We start from the raw sequence: 23,209 nt of genomic DNA, 5'->3' as shown, positions 1-23,209 counted from the left end.
CACGAATCTGCTGAGGATCCTGATAAGTCAAAGCTACGAGGAATCTTAAGTCAACACCATAAATGGGAGACAACCTTGTAGGGGACATTACCAATACTGCTCAGAACCAAGTACTGTCGGGAATGAGGGAACTTCCGTTAGAAGACGAAACTCCATTGGGGATTAAAAAGGTAAAACTCTGAGGGAGGAAACATGGAAATTGCTAGGGATGTCGTGACCGGCCGAACTAAATCAAAGACCACCAAATCCTACAATAATCATCATATTCTTCTTGAAGATTGCGAAATAAACCAATTTCAAGGAAAAGATAACCGGTCCTACCAACTCACACATGGGAGAAACTGTCGCGGCTATGCAACACACCAATAAATGTGTTGGGAATTTGGAGACCAAATAAAGGTTCCAAGATATCCAGGGTTCATTCATCAAATCATAAACTGGGGAATGCAAAAATATGAATGCCTCAGCTGAGGAAAGATGAATTGTAAAGGGAACATATCATTATCTCAGCTGGGGATGATAGGTTTCCTGGGGAGAAACTTATTAACCATGTTGGGGATGAATGACGAATTGTTGGGGAGGACAAAGTCACCGAACCAACTACTCGGGGAAGACCAACAATGTCTCGCACATCAAGACTTATTGTCCTTGTTGTTGATGTTCCTTACTGAAATTGATTATTCTTAAAGTAAATGCTTCGTTATTTTAATAAAAGTGATTATTCATTGATTTTCTTATTTCAAAATTATCATCATAAAAATTCAATTTTAAAAACAAAAGCAAATAATAATATAAATAATTGGATAAAAGCTCAACTTTATTTAATAGAATGGTAGCCCGCAAATGACGGGACTCCATGGATCTTTGCAAAGTTTGAAAATGGTAATTTACATGGTAAATGACTACATTGAATACAATGATCACTAATCTTCCTATCAACTTTAAAATCCAATATGCTTGTCTTTGGTTGAGAGTGACGAATCAAAACCAAACGACTGCTCAAAACTGCTTCAAAGGTCAGGACCAGCCGAATGCAGTTACTTGACTTAATCCCTTATTTTTGCCTAGATTTCCCCAAGGTGGGGTACTCAATCTACTGGGATGAATTTTTCTGTTTTATGTCTCTAATTTTTGCCTGGATCTCCCTTTCGGGTTTTGAATCCACCGAGACGCTCATTTTTGTCTAAGCCGCCCTTTCGCGTTTTCAACTTAGCGAGATGTTATTTTTTCTTTTAGGCAAAGTATTTCTTCACTGTATCAATGTTCACAGGGCGAGTGAACTCTTCACCATCCATAGTTGTAAGAATCAAAGCACCGATTGAAAAGGCTCCCTTAACAACATATGGGCCTTCATAATTAGGAGTCCATTTTCCCCTAGCATCAGGTTTGAAAGATAGAATCTTTTTGAGCATGAGGTCACCTTCTTTGAATACACGAGGCTTGACCTTCTTATCAAAATCTTTCTTCATTTTCTGCTGATATAACTGACCATGACACATGGCAGTCAATCTCTTATCTTCAATCAAATTCAGCTCGTCATATCTGGTCTGACACCATTCATCTACTGTCAACTTGGCTTCCATCCAGACACGCAATGACAGGATCTCAACCTCTACAGGGAGCACAACTTCCATTCCATAGACAAGAGAGAAAGGTGTTACCTCCGTCGAAGTGCGGATGGATGTACGGTACCCATGCGAAGCAAATAGGAGCATTTTGTGCCAATCTTTGTATGTCACAACCATCTTCCGAATGATCTTCTTGATGTTTTTGTTTGCAGCTTCAACATCTCCATTCATTTTAGGCCTGTAAGGAGAAGATTTATGATGTGCAATCTTGAAGTCTTTACAAAGAGCTTCCACCATATTGTTATTCAAGTTCGATCCATTATCAACAATAATCTTACTTGGAACACCATAACGACATATAATATGATTCTTGATAAACCGGACTACCACCTGCTTGGTCACATTTGCTTACAATGTCGCTTCAACCCATTTTGTGAAGTAATCAATAGCCACCAGAGTGAAACGATGCTTGTTTTAAGCTTTGGGCTCAATCATGCCAATCATATCAATTCCCCACATGGACAAGGGCCATGGAGAGGAAATGACATTCACCGGTGTCGGAGGAACATGCCCTAGCCAGAACCAGGTTCTGGCCCTTCTTCAAGCAATGGTTCATCACAATCTTTCATCTTCAAGTACAAAATCTCTTCGTCAGGAAAATCACACTGCACTGACTGATTATCTTCAATAGGTTGGTGGGACAAATGGTCAGCCAAGGCACTACCTTTAATAGCTTTTTGAGATCGGTATTTAATATCATACTCAGATAACAACATCTGCCAACTGGCGATCCTCCTGGTTAAAGCAGGCTTCTAAAAAATGAACTTGATTGTATCCATTTTGGATATCAACCAAGTAGTATGATTCAACATATATTGGCGCAGGCGCTTAGCAGCCTAAGCCAATGTGCATCATGTTTTCTCAGGCATAGAATACCGAGTCTCACAATCGGTGAACTTCTTACTGAGGTAGTAAATTGCATATTCTTTCTTCCCAGATTCATCTTGATGACCAAGAACACAACCCATACTTTCTTCAAGCACATTTAAATACATGATCAATGGTCTTCCTTCAATAGGCAGGGACAAAATCAGAGGCTCAAGCAGATACTCTTTCATACTTCCAAAAGCTTTCTGGAAATCTTTGGTCCAATGACAAGATTGATCTTTCCGAAGAAGCTTGAATATTGGTGCAAATGTGGCAGACATATGCGATATAAACCTCGAAATATAATTCAAGCGGCCGAGAAAACATCTGACTTGCTTCTCAGTTTTGGGCACCGACATCTCTTGTATTGCTTTAACCTTGGTAGGGTCAACTTCAATACTCTTCTAACTAACAATGAAGCCCAACAACTTACCAGAACGAACACCAAAAGTACACTTATTAGGATTCAAGCAGAGTTTATATTTCCTCAAACGCTGGAATAGATTCAACAAATTGTCAACATGTTCTTCTTCATCTCTTGATTTAGAAATCATGTCATCAACATAAACTTCAATCTCTTCATGCATCATATCATGAAAAAGAGTGGTCATCACTCTCTGGTATGTTGCACCAACATTCTTTAAACCGAAGGGCATCACTCTATAACAGAATGTTCCCAGGGTGTAATGAATATGGTCTTCTCTATATCTTCGGGTGCCATTTTGATCTGATTATAAACAGAAATCCATCCATAAACGAAAATACTTTGAATTTAGCTATATTGTTTACCAACATACAAATGTGTGGCAGAGGGAAATCATCTTTCAGAATATCTTTATTCAAATCATGTAATCAACACACATGCAGACTTTTCCACCTTTGTTAGGAACATGCACAATATTGGACACCCACTGCGGATATTCGGAGGTAACAAGGAAAACAACACCAATCTGCTTTTGTATTTCCTCTTTAATCTTTACTGCCATATGAGGATGAGTTCTTCTCAAGTTCTGCTTGACCGGTGGGTATTCTGGCTTCAAAGGCAATCTATGCTCCACAATCTCATAATCCAAACCAGGCATGTCTTGATAGGATCAAGCAAACACATCAGAATATTCACAAAGAAGATCAATCAACCCCTTCTTAGCTTCTGGACACAGTTGAGACCCAAACTTGATTTCCTTCACATCGTCATCGGAACCCAAGTTGACTAATTCAATCTGCTCTTCAAATGGTTGAATGGCTTTTTCCTCGTGCTCAAGCAAGCGGGATAACTCATCAGATACTTCTTCATCATCATTCTCTTCCTCATCCTCAAACAGAGGAAAATCAAAATTTGGAAAGAGAGTGGAATCATTATATTCAATGGGTTTGAGAACCAACTTGCATAATGATTTGATATTTTGATTTTAGAGAAGTGGAGTGCAAACAAATATTATGTAGATGGAAAGATTATTATTTATTTATGTTTTTTGTGATTACTATTTTCAGAAAAAGCAAAAAGTAAAAACAAAACATCATAGATGTGGATGCATAAAATTGTACTTTATTGATGATAATAAGAAAGTTCCCGACAATGTTCACTTCTCCCTTAGGCCTAGGAGAACGATTTTTTCTTAAAATAATGGAAAAAGTTACTTAGGACGGTGTATAACGGTAGGAACATCAATGACAACCCAATTGTTGTAAGTCTGGTCGTGTGTCAGAAAGTTTGCGCAAGCCTCGTCTTCATCATTATCTTCAATAATTGCAGTTGAGTGTGGATCATCCTCATGAATGAACCCCCCACTGCGGAAAATTGGTTGCATAACCTTGACATTGGCATTGAATATCCCTTGTTGAAATCCTAGCCCTGCTTTATTCTTGTTCTCAACGATTTCCACAACACGTCCCCACTAATCAATACTGCCAGTCTGAATAGCCTCTTGTGCATCTTTTAAGGAAGACATAGGTATCCCAACTTTATTAAATTCATCAGCAATGGACAAAGCTTGGAACGGCGTTCCAACCTCCTCCTCTGTATCAACATATGTAAAAGATGACAAATGGCTTACCAATAATGCCTTGTTTCCACCAAGAATAACAAGTTTGTCGTTCTTCACAAATTTCAACTTTTAGTGTAGAGTAGACGTTACAACTCCAGCTTCATGAATCCATGGCCTTCCCAACAAACAACTGTAGGCCGGATGGATGTCCATTAATTGAAAATTAATTTGGAAATCACTCAGACCTATCTTTACTGGAAGGTCCACTTCTCTGATGACAATTTTACGAGAACCATCAAATGCTTTAAAAACCACGCCAATGTACCTCATCAGGGCGCCTTGACAAGAGAGTCTTGCTAGATTTGATTTTGGAAATACATTCAACGATGAACTAGTGTCAACCAAAACATTGGACAAAATGTTCTCCTTGCAATTCATTGAAATGTAGAGTGCCAAATTGTGATTCCTACCTTCCTCAGGAAGTTCTTCATCACAGAAACTCAGATTATTACAAAAAGTGATGTTTGCAACAATGTGGTTAAACTGATCCACAATAACATCGTGTTCCACATAAGCTTATTCCAATACCCTCTGCAAATCTTCTCTGTGTTCCTCATAATTCATTAGCAATGGCAGCACATAAATTTTGACGGCGTCTGAAGCAACTGCTCCACAACATTAAATTCACTCCTCTTTATCAGGTACAACACCTCATCATTATCATTAGTCTTCAACTTTCTAGATTGACCGGACTAACACATTGGAGCACTAACCGGATTAACTGCAGGAATCTCTGCCTTCCTCCCTACGGAAAAATCTTCCATAACTTTAGGAAAAATTGGACTTAACAAACGACCACTACAGGTCACCTTCACTACATCCACAATATTCACAACTGAATCTGCAACTGGGAGAGGAACCTCTTGACCCTTTTCAATCATGATGGCATTATACTTGTATTGGGGAGCTTTATTGGATGCATAGGGGACATGGCCTGCTAACCTAATAACTAACAGCGATACCGATCTATTGACATTACTACTATTGTTGCTATCAAATTGAATGACTACCCGCTCAGGGGTCTTAAACACTGGCACGATGACGTTCACATCATCTCCCATATACCTTGAATGTTGAACATGGATAACATTCTCATCCATCAATCTTTGAAAAACTCTTTTGACAATTACACAACCACGAGGGTTCACACTACAAATAATAAAATCGTCATTGTCATGTTCATAATGCTCGCTATGCACAGATCTTTGTGAATCTCCACAAAGGACCTACGGATACGGAGCACATCAAATACTCTGAAATTCCCTGGACAATCGTCCACAATGTTTACAGAAGCGTTTCTATAAGCAGGCAACGAGTTGGCTTTGACATTTGGTGCTCTGTCCTCAAAAGACGTAATACCACTCTTGACAAGCTCCTGAACTTCATACTTCAATGGATAACAGTTCTCTATATCATGACCAGGAGCTCCCTGATGAAAAGCATAATGAAGATCAGGTTTGAACCACTATAGTTGTGGCTCAGGAATTTGTGGAGGGTTCCTTGGCGGGATAACATTCTTGACTACCAAGGACGGATATAGCTCTGCATATGTCACAGGAATAGGGTCAAAAGGGACCTTCTTCCTCTCATAGTTCTGCTGATGATTGTTGTTGTTGTAGTTGGTATGTTGTTGTGATTGTTGTTGATGTTGTTGTTAAATTGGAACTGATTGATTGGTTAAGTTGTTGAAAAAAACGGAATTACTGATGATACCTGGTGCTGATGTTGACGGGATTGGGAACTTTTCCTCACACGCGGCCTTCTCTGCCTCCCTGCTGATACCGCATTAGTTTTTCCTTCCTTCTTCTTGGAGAAGCTACCATCATACTTCTTGCTTATCGTCTCCTCATCTTTGGACAAACATCCTTCACAGACTCCTTCCTCGAATCTCATCCTCATGTTTACCATCTCTGTAAAATCATTGGGGGCACTTACGATCATACGTTCATAATAAAATGAAATCAACATTTTCAAGAAAATCTTGGTCATTTATTTTTCTTCCAATGGCGGACTAATCTGGGCAGCTAACTCCCTCCATCTTTGAGCATATTCTTTAAATGTCTCCTTGTCCTTCTGAGGCATCGATCTCAACTGACCTCTACCTGGCGCCATATCAACATTGTACTTATACTGCTTGACGAAGGCTTCACCCTAGTCATTGAAAGTACGCATTTTAGCATTGTCCAAACCCATCTACCATCTAAGCGCAACACCTGTCAGACTATCTTGGAAGTAGTGAATAAGCAACTGATCATTATCAGTTTGAGTACACATCTTTCTGGCATACATGACAAGATGACTCAACGGACAGGTATTCCCTTTGTAATTTTCAAAGTCAGGGACCTTGAACTTCACCGGAATTTTAACATTAGGAACTAAGCATAGTTCAGCAACGCCCTTGCCAAATAAATCCTTCCCTCTCAGTGTCTTCAGTTCCTTGCGCAGCTGAAGAAACTGATCCCTCATTTCATTCATCTTCTCATAAACATCTGGACCTTCAGACGGCTCAAAGTGGTAAATGGTTTCCTCGACAGGAGGAAGAGTATGAACAATAGGAGGAGGCACTGATAGGACCGGGCTAGATGCCGACAGAGAAGCAAAATTAGGTGTGTACCCTTCAGGCACAAAATTGGGTGGCATTCCCCACGGGAATCTAACTGGCATGGCAGAAACAGACTGGCTAGCCGCCACAGGCACAGTTGATGAAGTAATCTCTGAGATGACAGTCCTCTGAGGAGGAGGAGTTGTAGGAGGAAGAGACGGTTGGTTCTGAGAAGCTATCACAGACTCCATTAGGGATGTCAGTCTGGAGATCTCATCCTTCAGCTCTCTATTCTCTTGTTAAAGGTGTTCCATTATCTTCAGTCGATTAGCTCGGGTGTTATAGTGATGAGTCAACTTGGCTGATACATAGAAGAAGAACTGATAAGACAACTGGCGGGAGAAACCTGTTATGAAATGATGCGTGAAATGCAATGTTTTTTATTTTATTTTTTTAATTTTAATTTCAAGGAACATATGAAGTCTTATTTTCAAATATAACAATAATCAATAATAATAACAATTCAATTGACCATAGAATCTCTTTTATTCATAAAATTGGAAGGATTACACTGAGTACAATTTCATAAACCAAAATATAAACACAAGAGATAAGGAAAGTATCATCCTAAGGATCCCTAGCAACTCCATCAAATGATCAGGATATGGGAGCATACTTCCTTCAGATGCATCGAATCTCTGACTAAAAGGATATCTTCATCTGAGCCTTCTCAAGGATGATCTGATCAACAATTTTCTTCTAAGCACCGGAGGGTGGAGGCATGCTAGAGGAAAATAAATCACCTGGCTCTCTCTGTATCTTCACTGCGTGCTCCTCAAGAATCTCAATAAGTGCAACTTTGTCTTTCGACTTAAGCTGCAACTCCTTATGCTTTCGGTTCAAAGCAAGGAACCACTCTTCTCACAGATATTTCTCTTGCTTCATCTTGGCAAACACGTCTTCCAACTCCTCTAAATCTTGGTTAGGGAGAGTTGATGGATCAGTCACAACCAATGACATAGGTCTCTCACAAGCGTATGACATCTTGATCTCCAAAGCTCTCTTCTTCACCCAAATAGTATAAGCTTCCAAAACTACACAGTTGCATGGACCAAGCTCGGATCTTCCTTTCCTATGCACATTATGCTAAGCATACACCATCCTTTTCTTCAAAAGTTGGGGATTTGTACCCTCTTGATAGAATAAACCCTCTAACTGAATGTTATTAGGCTTATCTCTCAAGGGGGAACCCAAGTTGACAATGAGCCAATGCAGGGTTGTAGTTGATTCCTCCTTGTGTACCAATGAGAGGCACATTAGAGAACTCACCACAACTATCTTTAATATCCAAGCTACCCAATGCAGAATCATACCAAACAATATCATCATTAGTGAGACACATAAGTCTATGGGACCACCGTAGACATTGTCGATTCTCCACGAAAGCAGACGTTTAAGGCAAGTGCAAAATAAACCACTTGTACAGAAGAGGAACATAGCACATAATAGTTCCACCACCTTTATAACTCCTCAAATACAAAGAGAAATACATGTCACCCAACAGAGTCAGAACAGGATTCCCAATCAAGAAAATTCTAATGCCATTAACATCAACAAAATCGTCAATGTTAGGGAACAAAGCCAAGCCATAGATGAGAAATACCAAGATAGCTTCAAAAGCATCCATGCTACCGGCTTGAGAAAAAACAGTAGCTCTACCAATGAGGAACTCATAATTCAACCAAAGAATCCCTCATTTCTTCACCAAATGAGTATCAATCTTTGATTTCTTCTGTATTTTCAAGCTTCTCCAAAATTGCTTAAACACTTTGTTTTGATGAAGACAACATATTTCAAAAATATCAAAAAGGATGAGCCAAGACAAATTGCATAAGGATCAAAGCTTGCTTACAAATTTCATGAAGATTAAAGACTCAAAGTAATTGATCTTCAACTTATATGGGTACAAGCTAAAACTCTTTGCATTGATATTTGTTAGTGCTCAAAACATTTAGTCAAATGCATTACCAAAACATCAAATACATACCATAAACACTTACCCTTTTACAAAACATTATTTTTGGTCTTTTAAGTTCATGTAACCGGTTACCAATATCATGTAACGGTTACATCCCGGGCAGTAGCAAAAAAAACCTTTATATTTGATCATTTTCAATATGATGTAACCGGTTACATCATTTAAGTAACCAGTTACATGATCGAGTTTTTGAATTTCTGGGCCATAACGTAACCATGTAACCGGTTACATCCTTCAGGTAACTGGTTACACCTGAACCAGTGGCACTTCTTTATTCTTATTTAGTGCCATACGAATTCATATCTCTTGCCCTTGACCATTGCATTGTTCCACTTATATGCAGCCTTTCTAAAGGGTATAAAGTCTCCTATATATACTATACTTTTCAGATTTTATCACTCACCTCTTTCATACAAATTACAAACTTCAAATATACCAACTTTTAACCAAAGTGTTCACATATACATCAACTTTCATTGAGATATTTTTCCAACATTGTTACATACATATTTCAGAAAAATACTCTCATATATTCATACACATTGAGCACTAATATTATCCTTGTGATTTGTTTTACTTGAAAGAGAAGATCAATCAAGTGATTGATATATTTTATCTATTCAAACTCTTATACAAAAATTATACTTGTTGTATCATTGCTTTCTAGGATTGTTAGGAAGAAATATTAGTCACATTGAGAGGATTGTTCTCATAGGGTGACTTAGTGAAAATCCAAGAGGATTGTTCTTGGTTTTTGGTTATTTCTTGTACAAGTTACCAAACATAGTGAAAATCTCTTACTGCGTAAGGGGACTGGAGTACTCTCGGATTGTGAGGGGAACCAGGATATATCCTTGTGTCGTTTATCTTTCTGCCTTTACATCTTTCATAAATTTCCAAACCAGAAATATTATCAACTTCATATCATAAAACCAGATAAAATTTTAAATAACCTAATTCACCCCCCTTCTTAGGCGCACTTCGTTCTTACACTTCGGCTATGACATGAGACCTCGAGATCTCCTCCAATCCACTGAAATGTACCTTGTCAGATACGGACATGCCCAAGAGATGGGCATACTCCTCTAACATGGGCACAAGCTGATAATCAGTAAAAGTGAATCACCCATAAAGAGGGTCATAGAACTGAACCAAAACACTCAGAAGTCCTTCAACCACATCAGTAGGTAACACGGACAAGAGCTTCCCATGATGTTTCTTGAAGTCCAAGGTATCTTGTACAAAGGATGACAACTTCCTTAGCTCTTTTAAATCATGACACATGAAACTGTACCTTTTGGTGTACTTTTTTCCATAATCCATGGTATGAAAATATTTGCAAACAAGACCATAGCTCCTTGAAATTTACTTTTCTGTGATGAATGTTATGATGTACATGTATGCATGAATCTAACAGTCACACACAAGGGATCGCATACAAGGAAAACACAAACAAAGGTCAAGGGATGGATCAAGTCATCATCAAGATCAATCATACATTTTGGTGGATTATGGTTTTCACCTTATCAACAACCAAGTTCCATTGATATTGACAAGACTTGATCGGATCAACCAAGAATCAAAGGGTTTGTTGTGAGTCACGAGCATGGAGTTGGATTAAGAACCATCCCAAAGGAGTGTGCTGAGGATAAAAACATGTAGATCGTGTTCTAAATAAGTTCCTAGAGTCTTAATCCCATCTATCGGATATTATAGGTTAGGATGACTGACTCATCAACCCATAATATTCTCAAGAGAAACTCGTCTGAGTATAGTATCGCATAACAATCTGTGACCAAGTCTACACCTGAACAATCTCCACAATACATCCTAAATAGGCCAAGTTGGGTTAAATGTTCTATGGTCCTCAGCTTCTCAGACCCCAAATCAGAGAATGTAATGCCTATCCACAAATAACTTATGTGACATCAATAACTCCAAGGAGGTCTCCACTGAGTAGATGGGTCTCAAGCCAACTTGTTATGGACTACTCCACACAAGTTGAACATGACTATACCATCCTCCTATCTTAATTGCACTCAAGTCCGGGTTAGAATGTATCTCACCACTCAAAGATCACCAAGCACAACAGACAGATTATATCTCACAAACAAGATATACAAACATCAAATATATAAATATATACACATAAAAAAGTAGGCTAAACCCATTGAGGACTACATCCCCAGCAGAGTTGCCACTTAATTTCTGTAGCGGTAAATTCGTGACCATCAAGCTATGGATAAACTTGACGTCAATAAAACCAGAGTCGTCACCACGCTTTTATTGTTTTCAAAGGAAAAGGGAAAAGTACGAACAAAACCTAAAGATAAGAAGTTTTCAAATCAAAACTAATAAAATGCTAGAGATTACGGGTAAGGGGGTTGGTTACACAGAGGGAAGGTGTTAGCACCCAAAGTGTCCTAGGTACTCCTAGGGAGCCCTTTTTTGTGTGCATATGTTTTTGGGCGTAAATGATGTTTGATAAATAGTAGAGTGGGGAGATGAGAAAAGAATTCATTAATTATATTTTTGTGTTTGACAAGACCTTCGGTCTTATGCATACGTACCAGCATAAAAATGAGGGATCACAACCCCATAGTTCATGGTAAAATTTCAAAGAAGTTGATGAATTGATTTTAACAAAAGTTTAACAGGGTGAGGAAAAAAAGGCCAAATATTTGAATGGGGTTGTTAGTTCTTTTTGTATTTTTGAAATTGAAGTCAATATGGTTAAGTTCATTCATAAATTTGATTTAAGGAAAGTTTAAAAAAAGGTTCAATGGCACAAGGCCAAAGTTTCTAATCAATAAAACATGTCTAAGTTTGAAATCATAAACCAAAGAAGGTTTTTGAAAGGAGGGTGAGATTTTGAAGTTTAAGAAGTGAGAGGAGATGAAGAGATTACCCTAGACAAAAATTAAAAGTTAAGAGTTGAAAAGATCTGACCAATGGGATGCAATCCAACATATAAGAATGTCATATAGAAACCCATTCTCCTTTGGACTTTAATAAGCAAAAAGAAACAAGCAATGAGAAATATACAAGCATTATATGAAGACCAATGCATTAAATAAAGATAGCCATAATATCCAAGCAAGCCTTCCAATAGCTAGCAGTCTTCAGTATCTTCCAATGTAGCATATGAAATATTCCTTGATTAACTCAGAACAATCACCAGACAAAAAACAATTATAACAGTATCACAATCAAACACAAAGACCAAATGATAGATGAACCAGGAGAACTCAACGTTTGCATCATAGAAAAGGAATTGTCTGTAGCTCATTCTCAGATGTTGACATTGGCCAAGTCCTTTAGCACAGGGAATGTTGCCTAATTCTAAGTCCAAAAGTTCAGATCAAATCCAACCGTCCACCAAGATGTTTTTAGGGTTTTTGTTGTTATTAGATGTTTTAAGGTCCTAAGACCATAACCAAAAACAAAAGTAATCAAACAATATATACAATCACAAGATATGACTCAAATGAGCAAAGTGAAAAGGACTTGAAACATATCAAGTTGCATTAAATGTAAATGGCAATGAATGATAAAGGTACTGAAATTTAAATTGCATAAAGTAAATGACTTGAAAATGAAACAACATTAATTAAGAAGTTAGTCAATGGTTAATCAAATTTTAGTGATGAGTTTTAATTGATTAAGTCATTCTTTGGATAACACTCAACCATTCATTCACAAGTATGAATCCTTGAACCAAAATATCATCCATGAGAAGGGCTCAAACTTGGATAAATCAACAAGTATGCCACTAGCTCACATGAATGGAAAAAATTTCAAGTTTTCACACAATGCCATGAAAAATGGGATACTTACAATCTCACTTACTAGAATGATAAGCCTTGCAGGACAAATTTAGCTCTATGTTAAACAATCGTAATTGGACTTATGTAGAAGTCACAATTATCTGAGGTCGGGCAATAAAAATATAGGTGTTAATGAATGTTAAAGATTTGGTACAAATAACCAAACTCCTAAAACATACCACACACTAAAAAATGGGAAGGACTTATCTCAGTTAGGCTCATGTTGATTCATCTGACACATGGTCATTTTGAATTAACTAGCATTAGACATGAACAAAATTCATTGGTCAATGATGGATTGGGGAAGAATATGGATGAAGATGAAGAGGGAAGGGGAAGTAGAAACATAAATTGATCACGAGAGAAATTTCATCTGATCAATACCATCCATTCATTTTGGGAGATCAAATGTACATTTCATCAATCCCCGAAATCCAATGGTATTGATCAAACAAAAGTCAAATAAACCATGACCAAGGTCCAAACAGAAAGTCAAACATCACAAGACCATAAAAATGGCTCAACATAATTTTTAAACATTTAATCAATTAAGAATCAAATTAAAAATGAATTAAAATGCATTTAAACATGGACAAAACACCAAATAAATGGCCAAGGGATTTATCCTAGGTCAAACAAGGTCAAAGGACCTTAGACAAAAAAAATCATGATTTTTGAAAAGTCAAAAGTATTTTAAAACAATTAAAAATAAGTTAAAAACATTTAATTCATGAAAAATATCAAAATTAATCCAAAAAATAATTTTAATTCAAAATATGGAAGAGGAAAATATTTAAAGATTTTTGGTGAAAGTCCCAAATTTTTTGGATTAAAAATGAAATTAATATGAATTAAACAAAATAGAGGAATTAAATGGAAAATCAGAAATAAAAAAGAAATTAGAAAAAACGAGGGTCATCAGATTTCCCTCATTAATTGAGGTGGCAGATCTGATGGCCAAGCGCACACTTCTCACCATACACCTCAGTCATCGCGTCATAGGGATGATAATCAAAAGGAAGGGTTGAGATTAAAACGTGGACTCATGATCAGATGGTCTAGGCAATGCCAGCACACCATCAGAGCCCTAGCTCCGGTCATCTTCTCCGGTGGACCTCACCGGACTGGTCCACCCTCAACCAATCGAAAAATGAAAAGTAAGGACACTATTTTAAAGAGAAAAATCTCAGGATCACGAATCTGGCCTCAATTTTGTCAAATTCCAAATATATTGAGATATTTGAGGAATTGAATTTTGAGGTACACGACCTGAGTTACTTCGATTTGACCTCAAAGCAACTCAATCTTTTTGCCTACATTGGTAGGTCTTTAGACAACCAAAAAACAAAGAGAATAGTGGATAATTGAGAGAGAATCAAAGGCTTGAAGTTTGGAAAAATTCACCTTCGGGTAGTAGTGATTTGTCTTGATCTCAATGTGAATCCACTTGGTTCTTCCTCCTCTTGCTTGTATTGATCGAATGAGATGAAAATGTCAATTTATCCTTGGAGTTTGAATGTCAAAACAGAAGGTGAAATTCAAACTCGATTTTAAAGAAATCCTCAAGGTATTCTATTGAGTAGGTGTAAGACCCCAATTTTGACCCTAAGATCCCTCATACTAGCTCATCATATGCATTGGCTTTGGGATCACACCTTGGCATCATCCTTACCCCTCATTCATTGGGTTTGCAATAGGAGAGGTCTCCAAGCATATTTGATTGTATCATACTTTGTTTTTCATTATTTACTAACTAAAATACTAAAAATATGTCTATCTATAGCTTTGTTTCTTTTGTAGGTGGTGTGTATGCTCACCTATGCTTCATCAAGCTTATATCTAGAGTTTAAGACTCTCGATGCAAGGAGACTAATCAAGATATGGTTCAAATTGACTTTAAACATAATATATGGATCCCCATGATCTTAACATTTCATTTTGATCGAGAAATCATCAAGAGTTTTGATGACACTGGATTTCACCGTATTTTCGACTCCGATTTCACATGCATTTTAGTGGTTTTATTGTTATTTTGTTATGTTATTACTATATTTCTCTTTGTTTTCAGGATTTTAGTCTAATCAGAGCCCCGATCGAGAAAAGGAGTGAAAATGAGCTAAAAAGACTACAATTAAGCATTTTACACTTGTGGCTCCCACTGTGGCTGACGTCACGGGTCCAACCATGATGTGTCACAGCTCAACATCCCTCAACTGCCACGTCTCCCAATACCTCCACTTGGACGCCACAATTTTCCCTTATGGCGGGCGCCATGGGGTTGTGGCGGGTGCCACAAGAAGAAAACTTTTCCCTCCCAATTTCAAACTAAAGGGCATCCTTGTCATTTCCATTATTTTCCTTTCCTATAAATACAGACTCGTTTTCATTTGTTTAATCATCCAAACTTAGAGCAAACTTAGTTTCACTTAGAAAAATATTCATTATTTTAAAAGTGGTAATCGCTTCGCATTGGGGTGTTACCACAATTGGGTAATCAAGTATGTGATCGAGTCTGTAATCGAGTTTGGAGCACTTTGGAAAGAAGTTAATTCTGCCGCCATTTTCATTTCCGTTTCGCTTTTAATTCAACCCTTCGATTGGAGCAGGTTTTTATTGCTTTACCTTTATCTACTTTATTTCCCGCACTGTCTTTACTTTATTTATTTCTGCACTGTCTTTACTTTTATTTATTTCTCGCACTCGCACTACTTTTATTTATTCCTCGCACTCGCACTACTTTTATTTATTTCCCGCACTCGCACTACTTTTGTTTACTTTCCGCACTCGCACTACTTTTATTTACTTTCCACACTCGCACTACTTTTATTTAAATTAAAATGCACTTTTACTTTACCATGTCTAACTAAACCTATAAAGGTTAGAATGTAAGGATCGTAATTGAACCGATAATCCGTACAATTGTTCGTAGAAACACTTAAGGGCTATTTTGACTTTCAACTTAAGTTTTCCTGCACTTAATTTCCGTTGGGTAAGATCGAAAGCCGTCCAACGTCTTTTTAAACTTAGTTGTTTTTAACTATTTCAAATACAGCGAAAGCTCTTTGTTTAGTTCATTAGGAGTTTTTAACTTAAGAAGAAAAGTGATTTCAAAATTATTTTCGGACGCGTTTATAAGTTTAGAGTCTGGTTCGTGAGAACCTCTTTGGGTTAAGAAATCCAGGTTAAAATACTTTTCAACTTAGTCAAGATACTATATTTCTTTAAAATAGGTTTACTACTCTAACGCAATGCGCGCCTTTTTATAAGTGACAATAAGAGGGTTTGATTAGGGAGTACAACTCGGTTCTGAATACGCGAAAACGACAGTTCCTGTTAAATTGGTTCTTTTCAAAGTAGGAAACACTGCCCATAAGTAGTTCTATTAGCAAGTACTTGGATTATTAATTAATTATGTGAATTACATTCGGACCTGTCTTTATTAATTGAATTTAATTTAATACTTTACTCTTCACTGAACACTCTAAAAAACCCCTATTTTGATTGCCTTAGATAAATACCATAACAATAGATAACGATAGATTGGCACTTGGTCTCTGTGGATTAGACAATCTTTTATATTACTCTGACGCGTTCGTATACTTGCGAAAAGCACGCATCAAGTTTTTGGCGCCGTTGTAGCGGGGTATTCGTTACCATTAGAAATATTGACTAAATCCAAGGTAAATCATACAAGTCGAGTCGCCACCGCACTTCTATTCATCCAAAGGAATGGTTAGAAAGTGAACAAAAATCTAAGAGTTTTATCGAATCAAAAACTAGTAAAAATGTCAGAGATCGGGGTAAGGGGGTTTGTTATGCAATGGGAAAGTTTTAAGCACCAAACCATCCTAGATACTCCTAGGGAGCCCTTTTCATATTTGTTGTAAGGTTGGTAGAGATGAGAAGAGAATATACAAGTTATTTACATTTTGTGTTTGGATGGATAAACCCATTGCCTACGTACCATCTTAAAAAAGATTAGGATCAAAACCTCGTAGTTCGGGATAAAAATCTCAAAAAATGATTGGTGAATTGATTGGTCCAAAAGCCTTAAGGTCTTTTGTTATCCAAGGGAGAAAACTCAACCTAAAACCACAAATCCACCATGTGAGGATAACTTCAACATGCTAGTGAGGGGTTAACCCTATAATAAGCATGGAAGACTCATTGTCCATCACTAAGGATATAGGTGAGTATTACATCTACCTCAAGGATAACTCAAACCTAATAGCTAAAGGTTATGAAAAAGTTTTGATTAAGAAAGTGGCCATTGAAACCACAAAAGTATTTGAATGAGTGGTATTTACCAATGAAAAGTATTTACAAAATATGGTCAAAGTTGATTTAAAAGTTCAATTCAAAATAAGTGTTATGAAAAGAAAGTTTGAAAATCAAAAGCATAAGGCTTAGGTTTCTAATGTTTGGAAAGAAGTGTTAAATGTTTGCACAAAATTTTTGGCTTGGGATAGAGTGGAGGGAAGAAGAAGAATGGCTAAAGTCCTAATCATACAAGAGATTAGGGATAAGAAACAAGACCACAAATGGAGTTCCTCTCTTGAGATCATATTGATGATCCAAGTAGCTCCCATCCTTTGGAGTATGCAAGCAAAATAAGTGTAAGCTCAAGAAATCAACATAATCAAACAAAGCTCTTAGAAGATCCCCAATGGCTCTTGTATCTTTCACTTTGGATGAACAAGGAAATGGTTCTTCAATTTGAGCTCACATAGGATCCCCTAGCACAAAAGCACACACATCAAAGAGTTCTATGAAGTAAATCAAGAATGGACAAGAGTGGGTTTAGAGATTTGGTCCTTCTAATCCATCTTCAACATTTAAGGTCCTTTTACTCCAATTTTGCATAGGGAAAGTCCTAGAAACTAAGTCCATTTGTCCATTTCTTTGCATTTGGTCCACATCAATCAAAACAAAACACAAGAACAATAATATATAAACAATTATGTGCTCAAATTAGCAAAACGCAAATTGCATTAACATAAACATGTGCTCAAATGAGCAAAGGAAAAAGCAAATGAATAATATGTACAAGAATAGTAAATTGCATAAATGTAAAGTGCAAGAAGTAAATGTTAATGATCAATGGTTAGTATTAATAGTTAGTGTGCCATAAGGCAAATTTAGCGCTATGTTAAGCAATCGTAATTGGACTTATGTAGAAGTCACAACTATCTGAGGTCGGTCAATAATAATGTAGGCAACAACACAAGTTAGAGGTCTTGATTAGTGAATCAAACTCCAACAATTTGCCATGCCAAAAAGAAGATGAGAAATGATCTTGTATTGATTTAGGTTCTTTGCATGATTTAGGAAGCAACCTATCCTTAATGTAAAGCCATTCACTTCATCCGTGATCAAGATGAATTAGATTTGAATCAAGGAAGATTAAGCTCCCTTATATCAATGCTAACCACCAATCTTTAACTCATTGATCAAAAGAAAAAAAGAGATGAGGAGAAGAAGAAGATGAAGAATTAAAGTGCATTAAGGGAAATGGTATGTACTAATCAACAAGCATTGACCAAAGATAGAGAAGATCAAGGTCAAATAATAAAAACAGAAGCAAAATGAAAATTAGAAGTCAAGAAACAAATAAAATATTTTTGGCATTTTTAATATTTGAAATAAAACTTGAATTAAAAATAATAAAGAAAGGTCAAACTTCAAATTCACTTCAAATCAACTTTGAAAAGTCCAAGTGAATTATCCCAAGTTCAACAAGGTCAAACAAAGTTTAAAAACAAATTCACTTCAGCATTTTAAAAAGTCAGAAACTATTTTAAATCAATTAAAAATGCATAAAAATGACCTAATTGAACTAAAATCTCAAATAAATCTCAAATCAATTAATAAATTAATGAGAATATTTTTCATAGATCAATCATCATTCAAAGAGGTTAGAAAAATATTTTTGTATTTTTTGAATATCAAAAACTATTTTAAATGAATTAAAAATAACCAGAAAAGAGAAAATTACTAAAAAATATCAAATGATAAAATAAAAAAATATTAAAAATCATTTTTAGAAAGAAGAAATTAAAAGGAGAAGAATGAAATTGATCCCATAATTTTTGGACCAATAATGAAAGAGATATGAATTTTTAAAGTGAAATGGAATTAAAAGAAATAAAAGAAATTAAAATCAGAAATTAGAAAATAGGAAAAAGCGTGAGCCATTGGATTTGAGCTCATTAATTGAGCTGGCAAATCATGAGGCCCATACGCGCCCGTCTACCAAACACCAAGGTCAATGAGATACACATAGCCATTAAAAAGGTCATAACATTGGACGCGTGAGACTCAATCTGGAAAAGGCAATGGACGGATCTGATTGAATATGGAGACCAGACGGTGGCCAGCGCCACCGTCTTCTCCGGCCAAACTCCGGCCACACCAAAATTTGCAGAAATTAAAATAGCAACCAAAATGCACGATCCAGGCATCAATCGAGAGCTAGGGTGATGTACATCACCCTTGTACCACTCAATTCCATTCTAGATCTCTATATTGAGAGAAATCAGAAGTGTAAATTATGTGGTGTTCATGTGAACTTCATGATTTTCAAAAATTGAAAGCATAGCAATGTTGCCTCTATGCAGAGGACTTCAGATCACACAATATCAAAGCAAATAGAGCAATATACAAGCTGGTTCGAAGCAAATAACAGTTGAAGTGAACCTTTGAATTGTAAGGCTTTGAGTCCAGATCTTTGGATGCTTTTGCTTACAATAGGCACTATGGATCAAGAAGAGAAGGTTTAGGAACTTTGAGATCTGAAGATTGATCAATGAAATCAAAATTCAGATCCGAAAAATTTGGAGAAAAATGGATTAGTTCATTTAGTGATGGCTAGAATTTCAGTTCAGCAGCAATTGGGGCGCCTTAAGGTTGAGAAATTATGAATCCAAGGCATTGTATTTATAGGAGAAGCAATGCTGAATGCATGAACCAAAGCTTGCATGAATGGAAAGGGCCTCCATGCATGGGGCAGTACAGGCGCATGAAGGGCCCAATTCCAACTGGAAATGAAAGCTAATGCATGATGCAAGTAAAATGGACGTGCAGATTGGATTGTGTTAGCTCATGCATGGCAATTGAAATGATTTTTAAAAAATGCACTATTACATTCAAGTCTTCAAAAATGCCATGTCCATACTTGAAATGTAACCTCATGAGTAATGGTTGGAAAGCTTATTGCATAAGGAACAAATTTTATGTTGATTAAAACTCCATTTGGGCCTTGGAAATTGATGAAAATTGAACTTGAAGTGTAGGGTGTAAAACATGCATAAGTGAAATTTTCAAAATTGGCCAAAGTTCAAGCCTTTCTGTCTCAATGATGCAAGCTCCAAATGACAAAACCTTCAACCTCAAAGTTGTAGATATTTTCAAGGAAATCAATTTGGACTTACATTTTGCATCATTTGGGTTTTTAATGAAGAAGTTATAGGCACTTGAAGTTGGACTTTTTCACATTTCAATGCATTTGGTCCAAAGTGACCTATAATGTTTTGCATTATCACATGTATTTCTTTTGAGAGTTTGAAATTTTTATCAACCTAACATTTGAAGTAGACATCTTAAGCTTTCCAATTAATTTGTTCTCACTTCAAAATCATGAAAAATGAATGAGTTATGTCCTTGGGAAGTTTACCCAAAATTAGGGTTTCAGTCAAAATGACCTATAATGTCTTGGAATGCATGATGACCTTCCAAGCTTAAAATCAATTTTTGATGAACATTAAAGTTTCTCATATTGTCCTTAAGAACATTGTTTCTCTTGGGATCATCTCCATTTGACAAACACATAAAAAGTTAGGTCTCAGTGTATTTCAAAATAGCCAGATGAATTGACTGATCAACTTCTCAAGTCCAACCCTCATATCTTGATGAATTGATGATTGAGGACACTCAAATAAGTTCAAATATGCATGAAATGATGAATGAAAGAACTCCCCTTGATTTTATTTGACCATGGGTTGAGGTTGCTTCATGAGCAAGGCACAGTTGATGAACAAATGGATTAGGGTTTCCTTGGGAGACAAGCCTCAAACCCTTTGATTTGATTTGATCAAAATGATGAATTGAGATACTTGGGAGGCATATTTGATGGATGAGAGATTTGGTAACCATTCCCATGCTTGCTTTCATCTTCTCTTGGCCATATCAGTGCACATAGGGTCTCCTAGAAGCTTTAGACCTTGTGACTACTCAAGCTACAAACAAGAAATGTTAGTGACATATTTTTGTGCTTTTGGTTAGTGAATAAAAATGGGAAAAGCAATGATATACAATTCAAACATGCTTGGTGATCTCAAACCAACTCACAAGAGGTCCCACTAAAAGGCAAAGGGAACCAAGATGCTTATGATCCTTGAGGCTATGCAAATGCAATGCTATGATGCCATGAGGGATCTTAGGGTCAAAATTAGGGTCTTACAGCCGTTACCGGGGAAAAATTTTGTCAAATTTCGTACCCTGTTGTTATATCGTTTAGACTTAGGTTATTACCCGTCGGTCAATGTGAAGAACTCGCGGCACCGAAAGCTTAATATACCCTCTGGCGGAACCTGAACGTTACGCTCACGCACGTTTATTGTTCCATAGAATTAGGAGAGCTATGGCCGAAGATCAAAACCAAAGACCTCTTAAGGATTTCGCCCAACCATCCAACGAAGAACCTAGTTCTAGTATAGTAAACCCAACCATCCCAGCTAATAATTTTGAACTTAAACCCTCCCTGTTGCAACTCGTGCAACAGAGACAATTCGCAGGTCTCGTTACCGAGAACCCAAACCGACATTTAAAAATCTTTCTCCAATTAGCAGACACTTTTAAAACCAATGGAGCTTCCCCTGAGGCAATCCGTTTAATATTATTCCCTTTTTCCCTCAAAGATAAAGCCCTATCATGGTTAGATTCCCATCCGCCCAATTCCATTATGACTTGGGATAACCTTAGAAGAGTATTCCTTGCTAGATACTTTCCCCCAAGTTAGACCGCCATTCTTCGAAACCATATAACTAGATTTACCCAGAACCAAGGAGAGTCGTTGTTCGAAGCTTGGGAGAGATATAAAGAGCTGTTAAGAGCATGCCCACATCATGGTTTAGAAAATTGGTTAATCATTCAGACCTTCTATAATGGACTTCACTATAACACTAAGATGACCATCGACGCTGCCGCAGGCGGTGCGCTGATGAACAAACCTTATCCTAAAGCTAGTGCCCTCATTGAAGATATGGCTCAAAACCACCAATCATGGGGAGTCGAACGAGCGATAGTTGAGAAGAAGGAAGCCCAAGGAAGAGTACATGAACTAAGCTCTATAGACATGATGCAAGCTAAAATGGACGCATTAGCCCTTAAGGTCGAGCATATGTGCATAAACCCGAATACTGCAACTGCAATTTCGTCGGATTGTGAGATATGTGGAACCAAAGGACACCAATCTGTAGAATGCAGTCTATTAAATGAAACCCACTCTGAGCAAGTGAACTACACCCAAGGGAACCTATATTCGAATACCTATAACCCTGGATGGAGGAATCACCCAAACTTCTCCTATAAGAATAATAACCCAATCAAAAATAATGCACCTCCGAGACAAACAGGTTACCAAGCCCCAAGACCAAATCAACCTATGCAACCTGTGCCACCAAAGCCGAGCCTTGAGAAAATTATGGAAAATTTTATCACTGCTCAAACCCAACAAAATAAAGAGTTCATGAACCAAAACATTCATGTTAACGAACTGATTACCCAGTTAGGAACCAAGGTTGACCAAATAGTTACTCATACCAAGATGCTTGAAACCCAGATCTCTCAGGTAGCTTTAAACCAAGCCCCCCAGACCAGACCTGGAGGAAAGTTCCCTGGACAACCTCAACAGAATCCGCGAGGGCAAGCCAATGCCATTACCCTACGAAGTGGGAACACTTATGATGAGCCACCAAACCAAAGATTGAGTGAACCCAAAACTTCTAAGGAATATACCGAACCCACAGACAAAGTAAAGGAACCAGAGGAATCTGAAAAACAGGAAGGTCAAGAAAAAGGAGAAGAACCTAAAGACAAAACTTACATACCACCCCCGCCATATAAACCACCTATACCATATCCGCAAAGACTCAAACAAACCCAGATCAATAACCAGTATCAGAAATTTATTAAGGTTATAGAAAAACTTCACGTAGAAATCCCTTTCACAGAAGCCATCACCCAAATACCTTCTTATGCAAAGT

At 37.1% G+C, this 23,209-nt stretch overlaps 1 non-coding gene across 1 annotated transcript; it reads right to left on the bottom strand.

The window, feature by feature from the left end:
* Positions 1-21,969: 21,969 nt before the first annotated feature.
* On the bottom strand, positions 21,970-22,076 carry LOC127077740 (small nucleolar RNA R71). Its single transcript, XR_007787516.1, has one exon. It is a non-coding gene; the product is annotated as a small nucleolar RNA R71 (small nucleolar RNA).
* Positions 22,077-23,209: the final 1,133 nt, after the last annotated feature.

This window comes from Lathyrus oleraceus, chromosome 4 (assembly GCF_024323335.1).
Source record: "Lathyrus oleraceus cultivar Zhongwan6 chromosome 4, CAAS_Psat_ZW6_1.0, whole genome shotgun sequence".
In the NCBI taxonomy this organism is placed as follows: domain Eukaryota; kingdom Viridiplantae; phylum Streptophyta; class Magnoliopsida; order Fabales; family Fabaceae; genus Lathyrus; species Lathyrus oleraceus.
This window is presented reverse-complemented; position numbering and strand designations above follow the sequence as displayed.